Source organism: Melospiza melodia, unplaced genomic scaffold (assembly GCF_035770615.1).
Source record: "Melospiza melodia melodia isolate bMelMel2 unplaced genomic scaffold, bMelMel2.pri scaffold_48, whole genome shotgun sequence".
Lineage (NCBI taxonomy): Eukaryota > Metazoa > Chordata > Aves > Passeriformes > Passerellidae > Melospiza > Melospiza melodia.
The window spans coordinates 2,963,722-2,974,548 of NW_026948796.1; the positions used below are offsets into that span (position 1 = coordinate 2,963,722).

At 48.7% G+C, this 10,827-nt stretch overlaps 1 long non-coding RNA gene across 1 annotated transcript; it reads right to left on the minus strand.

The window, feature by feature from the left end:
* Positions 1-945: 945 nt before the first annotated feature.
* On the minus strand, positions 946-9,099 carry LOC134413731 (uncharacterized). Its single transcript, XR_010026580.1, has 3 exons — positions 9,081-9,099; positions 8,600-8,670; positions 946-989 (listed from the first exon to the last, which is right to left on the minus strand). It is a non-coding gene; the product is annotated as an uncharacterized LOC134413731 (long non-coding RNA).
* Between the last annotated feature and the right edge of the window lie 1,728 nt (positions 9,100-10,827).

Sequence of the window (10,827 nt, forward strand, 5' to 3'; positions counted from 1 at the left end):
GATACCTGGGATGGACTGGGTTATACTGGGATATACTGGGATGGAACTGGGAGGGTGCTGGGAGAGACTGGGTTATACTGGGAGGGACTGGGATCAAACTGGGAGTTACTGGGAGCACAGGTGAAGTCAAACTGGGAGCACTGGGAGGGACTGGGGGATACTGGGACAGACTGGGAGGGAACTGGGATATACTGGGATCTGAACTGGATTCAAACTGGGAGCATTGGGATGAACTGGGATTGAACTGGGATGGACTGGGAGGGAACTGGGAGTTACTGGGAGCACTGGGAGGGACTGGGAGGGAAATGAGGGATACTGGGATATACTGGGAGGGAACTGGGATCGTACTGGGAGTTACTGGGAGCACTGGGATCAGAGCTGGACTCAAACTGGGAGCACTGGGATGGACTGGGATGGAACTGGGGGACACTGGTTTATACTGGGAAGGACTGGGATGGACTGGGAGGGAACTGGGATATACTGGGATATACTGGGATGGACTGGGGAGGAACTGGGGGATACTGGGATGGACTGGGGTTACTGTGAACACTGGGAGGGGACTGGGATCAAACTGGGAGTTACTGGGATCTCAGCTGGAGTCAAACTGGGAGCACTGGAATGGACTGGGAGGAACTGGGAGGGAAAAGGAGCACTGGGATCAGAGCTGGAGTCAAACTGGGATGAACTGGGACAGACTGGGAGGGGACTGGGTTATACTGGGAGGGACTGGGAGCATTGAGATCACAGCTAGTGTCAAACTGGGATGAATTCGGAGGGACAGGGAAAGAACTGGGATAAACTGGGATGGACTGGAGGATACTGGGATATACTGGGAGGGGACTGGGGGGCTTAGTGGTCTATACTGGTCCATACTGATCCATACTGGTCCATACTGGTTTGCTCCCCACCTGCTCCTGCAGCGGTTTCAGCGCCGCTCGGCGCCCCCTGGTGGCGGCGCTCAGGAACCGCAGGCGCTGCTGCAAATGGAGCTGGGGAGGGAAACGGCAAAAATCAACAGAATTCACCCAAAAATAAACCCAAAATTCACGCAAAATGAACCTAAAATACACCAAAATGAAACCAAAATTAATCCAAAATGAATCCAAAATCACCTAAATTACCCAAAAATCATCAGAATTCACCCAAAATTCATCTAAAATCCCCCAAAACCATCCAAATTAACACAAATATCAACAAAATTCACCTAAAATTAACAGAAAATGCACAAAAATTCACCCCAAAATCCCCCTGAAATCCCCCCAAATTACCGAAAATTAACACAAAAATCACCAAAATTTACCCAAAAATACCCCCGAAATCATCCAGATTAACACAAAAAATCACCAAACATCACCCCAAAATCAGCCAAATGTCACCCCAAAATCAGCCAAATTAACCCAAAAATCCACCCAAAATTACTGAAATTAACCCAAAAATCACTGAGATTAACCCAAAAATTTCCCCAAATCACTAAAATTAACCCAGAATCACCCAAATATCCCCCTGAAATCACCTAAATTTATCTCAAAATCACCAAAATTCACCCCAAAATCCCCCCAAAACCACTCAAATTAACCTAAAATCAAAAAAATTAACCCAAAAATCTCCCCAAATCACCCAAATTAACCCAAGAATAACCATTATTAACTCAAAAAAACCCCTGAGATCACCCAAATTAACGCAAAGTTAACCCAAAATACACTAAAATTAACCCAAAAATCCCACAGATCACCCCACAATCACCCAAATTAACCTCAAATCAGCAAAATTAACCCACAATTAGCTCACTATTTACCCCAAGTCACGAAAATTAACCCAAAAATTTTCCTGAAACCACCCAAGTTGACCCCAAATGAGCCAAAATTAACCCTGAAATCCCCCCAAATTCACCCAAAAATCACCAAAATTCACCTAAAATACAGCAAAATTAACCCTGAAATCCCCCCAATTAACCGAAAATTAACCCAAAAATCACCCAAATTAACCCAAAAATCACCCAAATTAACCCCAAATACACCAAAGTTCACCCCAAAACCCTCCCAAATCCCCCCACAATCACGCAAATTACCCTCGAATTACCAAAATTTACCTAAAAATCCCCCAAATTAACCCAAAATTAACCCAAGAATCCACCAAAATTAACCCCAAATTGCCAAAATTAACCCAAAATCACCCCCAATCACCAAAATTAACCCAAAAAAATGCAGTCAATCAAAATACCCCAAAAATCTCTCCCAAATCACCCAAAATACCCCATAATCACCAAAATTGCCCAAAGTTCCCTATTTCCCCGAAAATTCCCCTTTTCCCCCTAAATTACAAAAAACCCCCCAATTCCCAAAGCCCCCAAAACCCCCAAATCCCCTAAAATGCTCAAAACCCCCAAATCCCAAAAATCCCCAAAACCCCCAAACCCCCCCCAAGTCCCCAAGCCCCAAAAATTCCAAAAACCCAAAGTCCCTCAAAACCCCCCAAAATCTCCAAAATTTCCCATTTTCCCCCTCAAAAACCCCAAATCCCAAAACCCCAAAAAACTTCAAAACTTCAAAAACCTCAAAATTCCCCAAATCCCTCGAAGTGCCACAAACTCCCAAATCCCCCAATCCCAAAAAAACCCTCAAATTCCAAATTCCCCAATTTCAGCCCAAAATTCCCCATTTTACCCCCAAAAATCCCAAAGTCCCCCAAACCCCAAATCCTCCAAGTCCCCCAAAATCCCCAAATCCCCCCCAAAAACCTCCAAATCCCCCAAAATTCTCCCCCCAAATCTTCCAAAAACCCAAATCCCAAGTACCCCAAAAATCCAAAACCCCAGGACCCCAAAAATTCCCCCAGATGCCTCCCAAAATCACAAACCCCAAAATCTCCAAAACCCCCAAATCTTAAATCCCTAAAATTCCCCAAAACCCCAAAAGCCCCATAAGCCCCAAAACCCCCCAAACCCCCAAAATTCCCCCAAATCTTAAACCCTTAAAAACACCAATAAATCCCAAAAACCCCAAAACTCCCCAAAAACCCCCAAAATCCCCAAAAAACCCCCCAAAATCCCAAACCCCCAAATCCCCAAACCCCCCAAATCCCCTCAAATACTTCCCCAAAACCCCAAAATGCCCCATTTTATGCCCCAAAAACCCCAAAATCCCTCAAACTCCCCCAAAACCCCCAAATCCGAAACCCCAAAAAACCCCAAAAAACCCCAACCCGAAAATCCCCAAAAATGCCCCCAAACCCCCAAAATCCCCGAATTTCCCATTTTATCCCCCCAAAACTCCAAATCCCCAAAACCGCCCCCCAAAAAAACCCAAAATCCCGAATCCAAAATGTCCAAAATCTCGAATCCTCAAAATCCCAAATCCCAAAACCCCAAAATCCCCCAAACCCCAAAACTCCCCAAAAAACTCCAAGGCCCGGAACCGCCAAAAAAAAACCCCAAAACACGCCAAAAATCTCAAATTCCAGACTCCAAAATTCCCCATTTTACCCCCAAAAATCCCATAAACCCCAAAAAGTCCAAAAACCTCCAAAACTCCAAATCCCCAAAACCCAAATCTGAAACCCCAAAAAACCCCAAAAACCCCAAAATTCTCAAATCCCAAACCTCTAAAATTTCCCCATTTTATCCCCCAAAACCCCATTAAAACCCCAAAAAACCCTATAAAACCCCCAAAAATCCCAAAACCCCCAAATCCCAAGCCCCCAAAATTTCCCCATTTTAACCCCCAAAACCCAATAAAAACCCCAAAACCCCAAAATTCCCCCAAAATTCCCGCACTCACTACTCGGTCCCTCCCCCTCCACAGCTGCTGCCGGAGCTGCTCCAGGGCCGAGTTTGGGCTCAAATCCGGGGATTTTGGGGCCAGATTTGGGCATTTAGGATCCAAATTTTGGGATTTTGGGGCCAGATCCAAATTTTGGGGTTTTAGAGCCGATTTTGGAGCTGATTTTGACGCAAAACCTGAGGATTTTGGGTCCAAATTTTGGGATTTTGGGAATGAATTTTGTGGATTTTGAGGTTTTGGGGCCGAATTTTGGGGTTCCTGGGGTGGATTTTGGGGATTTTGGAGCTCCTGCTGCAGCTGGGTCAGTGCCCGGCCCGGGGAGGCCCTGTAGGCCAAGAGCCCCTCCCGGAGCAGGAACTGCCTGGGGAGGAAATTGGGGTGAGAAATGGGGATTGGGGGGAGAAAATGGGGATTTTGGGGAAAATAGGGGGGAAAATGGGGGAAAAATGGGAATTTTGAGAGAAAAATAGGGGGAGAAATGTGAATAAAAATTAGGATTTTGGGGTCAAATTTGGTTATTTTGGAGCCAATTTTGGAGCCAATTTTGGGGATTTCAGAACAGGTTTTGGGGCTGAATTTGGGAATTTTGGGGCAGAATTTAGAGATTTAGAGCCAAATTTTGAACTTTGTGATTTTGGGACCCAATCTGAGGCCGATTTTGGAAATTTTGGGGCTGATTTGGGGCTGAATTTTGGGACTTTAGAGCTGAGTTTGGGGCCAAATGATGGGGATTTTTGAGGCCAAATTTGGGGATTTTGGGGCCGATTTTGGGGAATTTGGGGCTGAATTTGGGGATTTTGGGGCTGAGTTTGGGCATTTTAGAGCAAATTTTCGGAATTTTATGGACAATTATGGGGCGAAATTTGGGAATTTTGGGGCAAATTTGGAGCGGAATTTTGGTGGTTTCAGACAAAATTTTGGGGTTTTTCTCTGGGGGTTTGGAGCCAAACTTGGGGATTTGGGGGATAAATTTGGAGCCATACTTTGGGGATTTTGGGGCCGATTGTGGGGATTTTAGAGCCAATTTTGGGGCGGGATTTTGGGATTTTGGGGTGGAATATTGGGAGTTTCGTACCGATTCTGGGGCTGATTTTAGGGCAAATCTGGAGGATTTGGGGCCAAATTTTGGGGTCCAAACTTGAGACCAAATCTGGCAATGTTGGGGCTGATCTTAGGGCTGAATTGTGGGGATTTTGGGGTCGAATTTGGGGGTTTTAGGGCTGAATTTTGGGATTTTAGACCCAAATTTTGGGGTTGATTTTAGGGCTAAACCCGGAGGATTTGTGGCCAAATTTTGGCAATTTTGGACCGGATTTTGGGGCCAAATTTGGGGTCAAATTTGGGGCCAAACTTGGGGATTTTGGGGCTGAAATCAGGTACTTTAGAGCCGATTTTGAGACTGATTTTTGGGCCAAATTTTGGGGATTTTGGGACCGAATTTTGGGGTGATTTTAGGCGATTTTGGGGCCCAGGGAGCCCCAGAAGGCCGAGAGCCCCATCCAGAGCAGGAACAGCCTTGGAGGGGGGAGTGCAGGGAAATCTGGGGTGAGAAATGGGGAAATTGAGAAAATGGGGAAAAAAGGGGGAAAAATAGGGGGGGGGAAAGGGGGATTTTGGGAGGAAAATAGGTAGAAAAATGGGAATAAAAATGGGAATTTGGAGGGAAAAATGGAATAGAAATGGGGATTTTGGGGGATAAAATTCGGGAAACAGGAGAAGAAAAATGGAGATTTTGAGGTGAAAAATGGAGATTTTGGAGAAAAGGCAATAAAAATTGGGAATTTTGGGTACATTAGGACAAATTTGGGATAATTTTGGGTATTTTAGGACCAATTTCAGGGAGTTTGGGGTGGATTTGGGAATTTTTTTGGTACATTTTGGGCTGGATTTCAGACATTTTGGGGATAATTTGAAGTATTTTAGGATGGATTTGGGATACTTTAGGATATTTCAGGGATATTTCAGGGGATATTGGTCTCACCTGGTGACTCCATCGTTGCCCATCCCCTGCTCCAGGTGTGTCCCAGGGGATTTTTGGGAACATTTGGGATTTTTGGGGTATTTTGGGCCGGATTTCAGGGATTTTGGGATATTTGAGGGTAATTTAGAATATTTTAGGATAATTGAGGATATTTTAGGGATAATTCAGGACATTTTGGTGTTACCTGATGACTTCATTGTTGCCTGTCCCCCGCTCCAGGTGCGTCCCCAGCTGCCCCCCTCAGGTGGGACAGGTGGGACAGGAAGGGGGGCAGCGCTCCCCACACCTCCCCCACGGCCCCCCAGCGCTCCTGGGGACCCCAAAAGCACATCAGGGACCCCAAATGGCCTGGGGACCCCAAAATCCCAAAAATCCACCCCAAAAATGAGCTCAGAAACCCCCAAAAGCCCCAAGTCCACCCCAAAAACGACCCCGGGATGCTGAAAATGGACTTGGAAACCCCAAAACCACCCCAAAAACCCCAAACTACCCCAAAACCAGCTAAGAAACCTCAAAAATGGACTCGGGGAGCCAAAAATCCCAAAATCTGCCCCAAAACCCCCCAATACCTCAAAATCCACCCCAAAAATCCCAAATTCACCCCAAAAACACCTCAGGGACAAAAAAAATGGATCCAGGGACCCCAAAAACCTCAAATTCACCCCCAAAACCCCAAATCCTGACCCCAAAATTGCCAAAATCCCCCCAAAAATCCCAAATCCCAACCCTAAAAATTCCCAAAATGCCTCGAGTCCCCAAAAAATTCCCCAAAATGCAAATTTCTGACCCAAGTAATCCCCAAATCCCCCAATAAATCCCCCAAATTCAAAATCTTGACCCCAAAAAGCCCCAAATCCCCCATCTGAAATTATGTCCCCCAAAAAGGCACAAAATCTGAAATTTTGACCCCAAGAAGCCCCAAAATCCCCCATTTTGACCCCAACCCCATTCCCCTCCCCCCTCACCTGCAGGAGGCTCTTCAGGGTGGGCGGGGCCTTGGCTGAGGGGGTGGGGCCAGCCAGGAGATCTCTGTGATTGACAGGTGTGAGGCCATGCCCCCAACAGCACCAGAAATCCCCTCAGGGACCCCAAAATGTCCTAAAAAACCCCAAAATTCCCTCCCACTCCTTTAAGCCTTACCCACCCACTTAGGCCACACCCATTCCTTTTGGCCACACCATTCATTTAAGCCCCACCCATTCGTTTGGCCACACCCACTCCATTAATCCCCACCCACCCCTTTAAGCCCCACCCATTGCTTTTGGCCACATCCACCCATTTAGGCGACATTGATCCGTTTAAGCCCCACCCCACTCCTTTAATCCCCCCCATTTTAGCCCAGCCCAATCCCTTTCAGCCCAACACGCCCCTTTAGGCCACACCCACCCCCTTAAGCCCTGCCCATCCCTTTAAGCCCCACCCACTGTTTAAGCCCCACCCACCCCGTTTAAGGCCTGCCTGCCCCTTTAACCCCCACCATTCCTTTAAGCCCCACCCACTTCTTTAAGCTCCACTCACCCACTTAGGCCCCACCCACCCTTTAAGCTCCACCCATCCCTTTAAGCCCCACCCACCCATTTAGGCCACACCCACCCATTTAGGGCACACCCCTCTGTTTAGGCCCCACCTAACATTTAGCCCATCCAATCCCTTCAAGCCTGAACCCACATCTCAAAACCCCTCCAACATCTTTAGGCCACACCCATGCAATTAAGCCCAAACCACCTTTTAAAGTTCCACCCACCTCTTTAAAACCCACCCACTCCATTAAGCCCCACCCACCCCTTTAAGCCCAACCCACCCCTCTAAGCCCCACCCATTTAAGCCCTACCCAGTCATTTTGGCCACACCCACCTCTCAGCCCCACACACTCCATTTAAGCCCAGCCTATTCCTTTAAGTCCCACCCACTCATTTAAGCCCACTAATTCCTTTAAGCCCTGCCTGCTCCTTTAAGCTCCACCCATGTCTGTAAGCCCCACCCACCTATGTTTATGCCCCACCCATCCCTTTAAGCCCCACCCCTCTGTTTAAGCACGACCCAACATTTAATGCACCTAATCCCTTTAAGCTCCACCCACCTCTTGAAGACCCACCCACATCTTTAAGCCACACCCCTTCATTTTGGCCCCACCCACCCCTCTAAGCCCTGACTATTCCTTTAAGCCCAACCCACCATTTAAGCCCCAACCTTTCCCCTCAAGCCCACCCACCCATTTAAGCCCTACCCACCCCATTAAGTCACACCTATTCTCATTAAGTCACACCCATCCCTTTAAGCCCCACCCACCTTTTAAAGCCCCCACCCACCTCTTTAGGACCCACCCATTCCTTTAAGCCCCACCCAACACCCTAAGCTCCACCCATTCTTTTAAGCCTCACCCACTCCTTAAAGCCACACCTATTCCCTTTAAGCCACACCTACCTATTTAAGCCCCACCCATGCTTTTGGCCCCACCCACACATCCCTTTAAGTCCCACCCACCCATCCCTTCAAGTCCCACCCACCCTTTAAGCTCCACCCTCTTATGCCACACCCACCCCTTTAAGCCTACTCCATCCATTTAAGCTCCACGCACAATTTAAGCCCCACCCACTCATTGAAGCCCCACCCACCATTAAATCCAGCTAATCTCTTTGAGCCCCACCCACCCTTTTAAGCCCCACCCACCCCTTTAAGCCCCCCTCACATATTAAAGCCCCACCCACCCTCTTAGGCCACACCCACACTTTAAGCCCCACCCATCTCTTTAAGCCACACCTACCTCTTAAAGACCCTCCCATTCTTTTGACCATTTCCTCCCCTTTAAGCCCCACCCATTCCTTCAGACCCCACCCACCTTGTGCTCTGATTGGCCAGGACCTCCAGCGCCCAAAGCACCGCCTCTGGGCTATGGCCAATCTGTACAGCCTGTAGGGGGCGCCATGTGTCAGAGAAGAGGACATGGCCTGAGCAGAGCCACGCCCCCTCCCCCAGCCTGCCACGCCCACCTCAGCCTTTTCTGACCAATCTGGAACCTCCTGAGACTTCCCAGGGTGATTGGCGGCTCTGGGGTTCATTAATTGATTGAGGAGTTAATTAGGGGTTAAGGAGGAAGGGGTGTGGTTTACCTGTGTGGGCATGGCCTCTGGAGCTCCGCCTCCCTGGCCTTGCCCAGGGCCTTGATTGACACCTGTGGAAGGGGTGGGGTTGGGGGAATTTGGGGATTTTTGGGGGATCCTGGGCTGATTTGGGGGGAGTTTTGGGGGGTCCTGGGCTGATTTTGGGGTCCCTGAAGTGTCTCCAGGCCCCGCCCACCATGTCAGGCCCCGCCCACTCACCAGCACTTCCGGCTCCGCCCCTGCGGCCAAGATGGCCGACAGCTCCTCCCGGGATTGGCCTGGCCTGAGAGGACCCAAAAGTCTTTTCAAATACCCAAAATCTCCTCTAAATGCCCCAAAATCCCCCAAATTTACCCATAATCCACTCAGGAACTCCAAAAATCCCATCAAGAACCCCAAAGTCTCCTCAAAATCAACCAAAACCCCTCAAAATTTCTTCAAAATCCCCCAGATCTCCTTAGGAACACAAAATCCCCCCAAAATCCCACAGGGACTCAAAAATCTCCCCAAATTACAAAAACATCCCCTCAGAAACCCCAAAAATCCCCCCAGAAAGCAAAAATTGTCTCACAATCCCCCAAAATCACCTCAGAGACCCAAAAATGTGATCAAAATTTCCTCATAATCCTCCAAAATCGGAAAATTCCCACCAGGGACCGCAAAATCCCCTCAGGAACCACAAAATTCTTCAAAAATCCCCTCACGGACCCCAAAACCTTCTCAAAACCCTTCAAAATTTCCCCAAATCCCATTAGGAACACAAAATCCCCTCAAAATCCTTCAAATTGTCTCAAAATTCCCTCAGGAACCCCAAATCCTGAAAAAACGCTTCGGGGACCCCAAATTCTCCTCAAAATGCCCCAAAATCTCCTCACAATCACCGAGAGACACAAAAAACCTCTTGAAAACCCTTCAAAATCCTCCCAAGTCCCAGAGAATCCTCCAAAATCCCCTCAAAAATCACCCAAAATCCCCTGAAGGGCCCCAAAATTCATTCAGGGACCAAAAAATCTAAAAATCCCCCAAATTCCCCCATTGCCCATATAAGGAAACACTGCAAGGCCCCGCCCCTTCCACCCTGCCCCTTTCAGGCCCCACCCCTTTTACCTTTTATGGATTGCTCTCAGCGCCCCCTCGTGGCCGTCCTGCAGCCCAGCCCGGCCCGGCTCCGCCCCCAGCAGCCGAAGCTCCGCCCCTCGCTGAAGCTCCGCCCACCGCCGGCTCTGCGCCTCCTCCAGTGAGGCGTCTGAGGGGGAAAGGGGGACCCCAAAGGTTTGGGGTGAGAACCCCCAAATTTGGGGTTTGGGGCATCTGGGACCCCGAAATTGAGGGAGGGGACCCCGAAATTGGGGTGAGGATCCTAAATTTGGGGTTTAGGGGGATCCTGGGACCCAAAATGTTGGGGAAGGGGACCCCAAAATTGGGGTTTGGGGGGTTCAGAGACCCCAAATTTGGGATTTGGAGGGGTCAGGGGACTCAAAAATTGGGGGAGGAACTCAAAATTTGGGGGTGAGAATCTCAAAATTGGGGTTTTGGGGAGCTCAGGGATCCTAAAAATGGGGAAGGGGACCCCAAAATTGGTGTTTGGGGGGTTCAGGGACCCCAAATTTGGCGTTTAGGAGTGCTCTGCAACCCTAAAATTGGGGAAGGGGACCCCAAAATTGGGATTTAGGGGGATCAGGGACACCAAAATTGAGGAAGGGGACCCCAAAATTGGGGTCTAGGGGGACATGGAACCCTAAAATTGGGGTTTGAGTTCATCAGGGATCCCAGAATTGGGGTTTAGCCTCGATCAGAGACCCTAAAAATGGGAAAGGGACCCCAAAATTTGGGGTTTTGGTGGTCTTTGGAGCTCAAAAAGGGGCAAGGGGACCCCAAATTTAGGGCTTGGAGAAAAACTGGGGTTTGGGGGTTTCTGGGACCCCAAAATTGGGGATGGGGACTCGAAAACCGTGGTTTGGGCGGG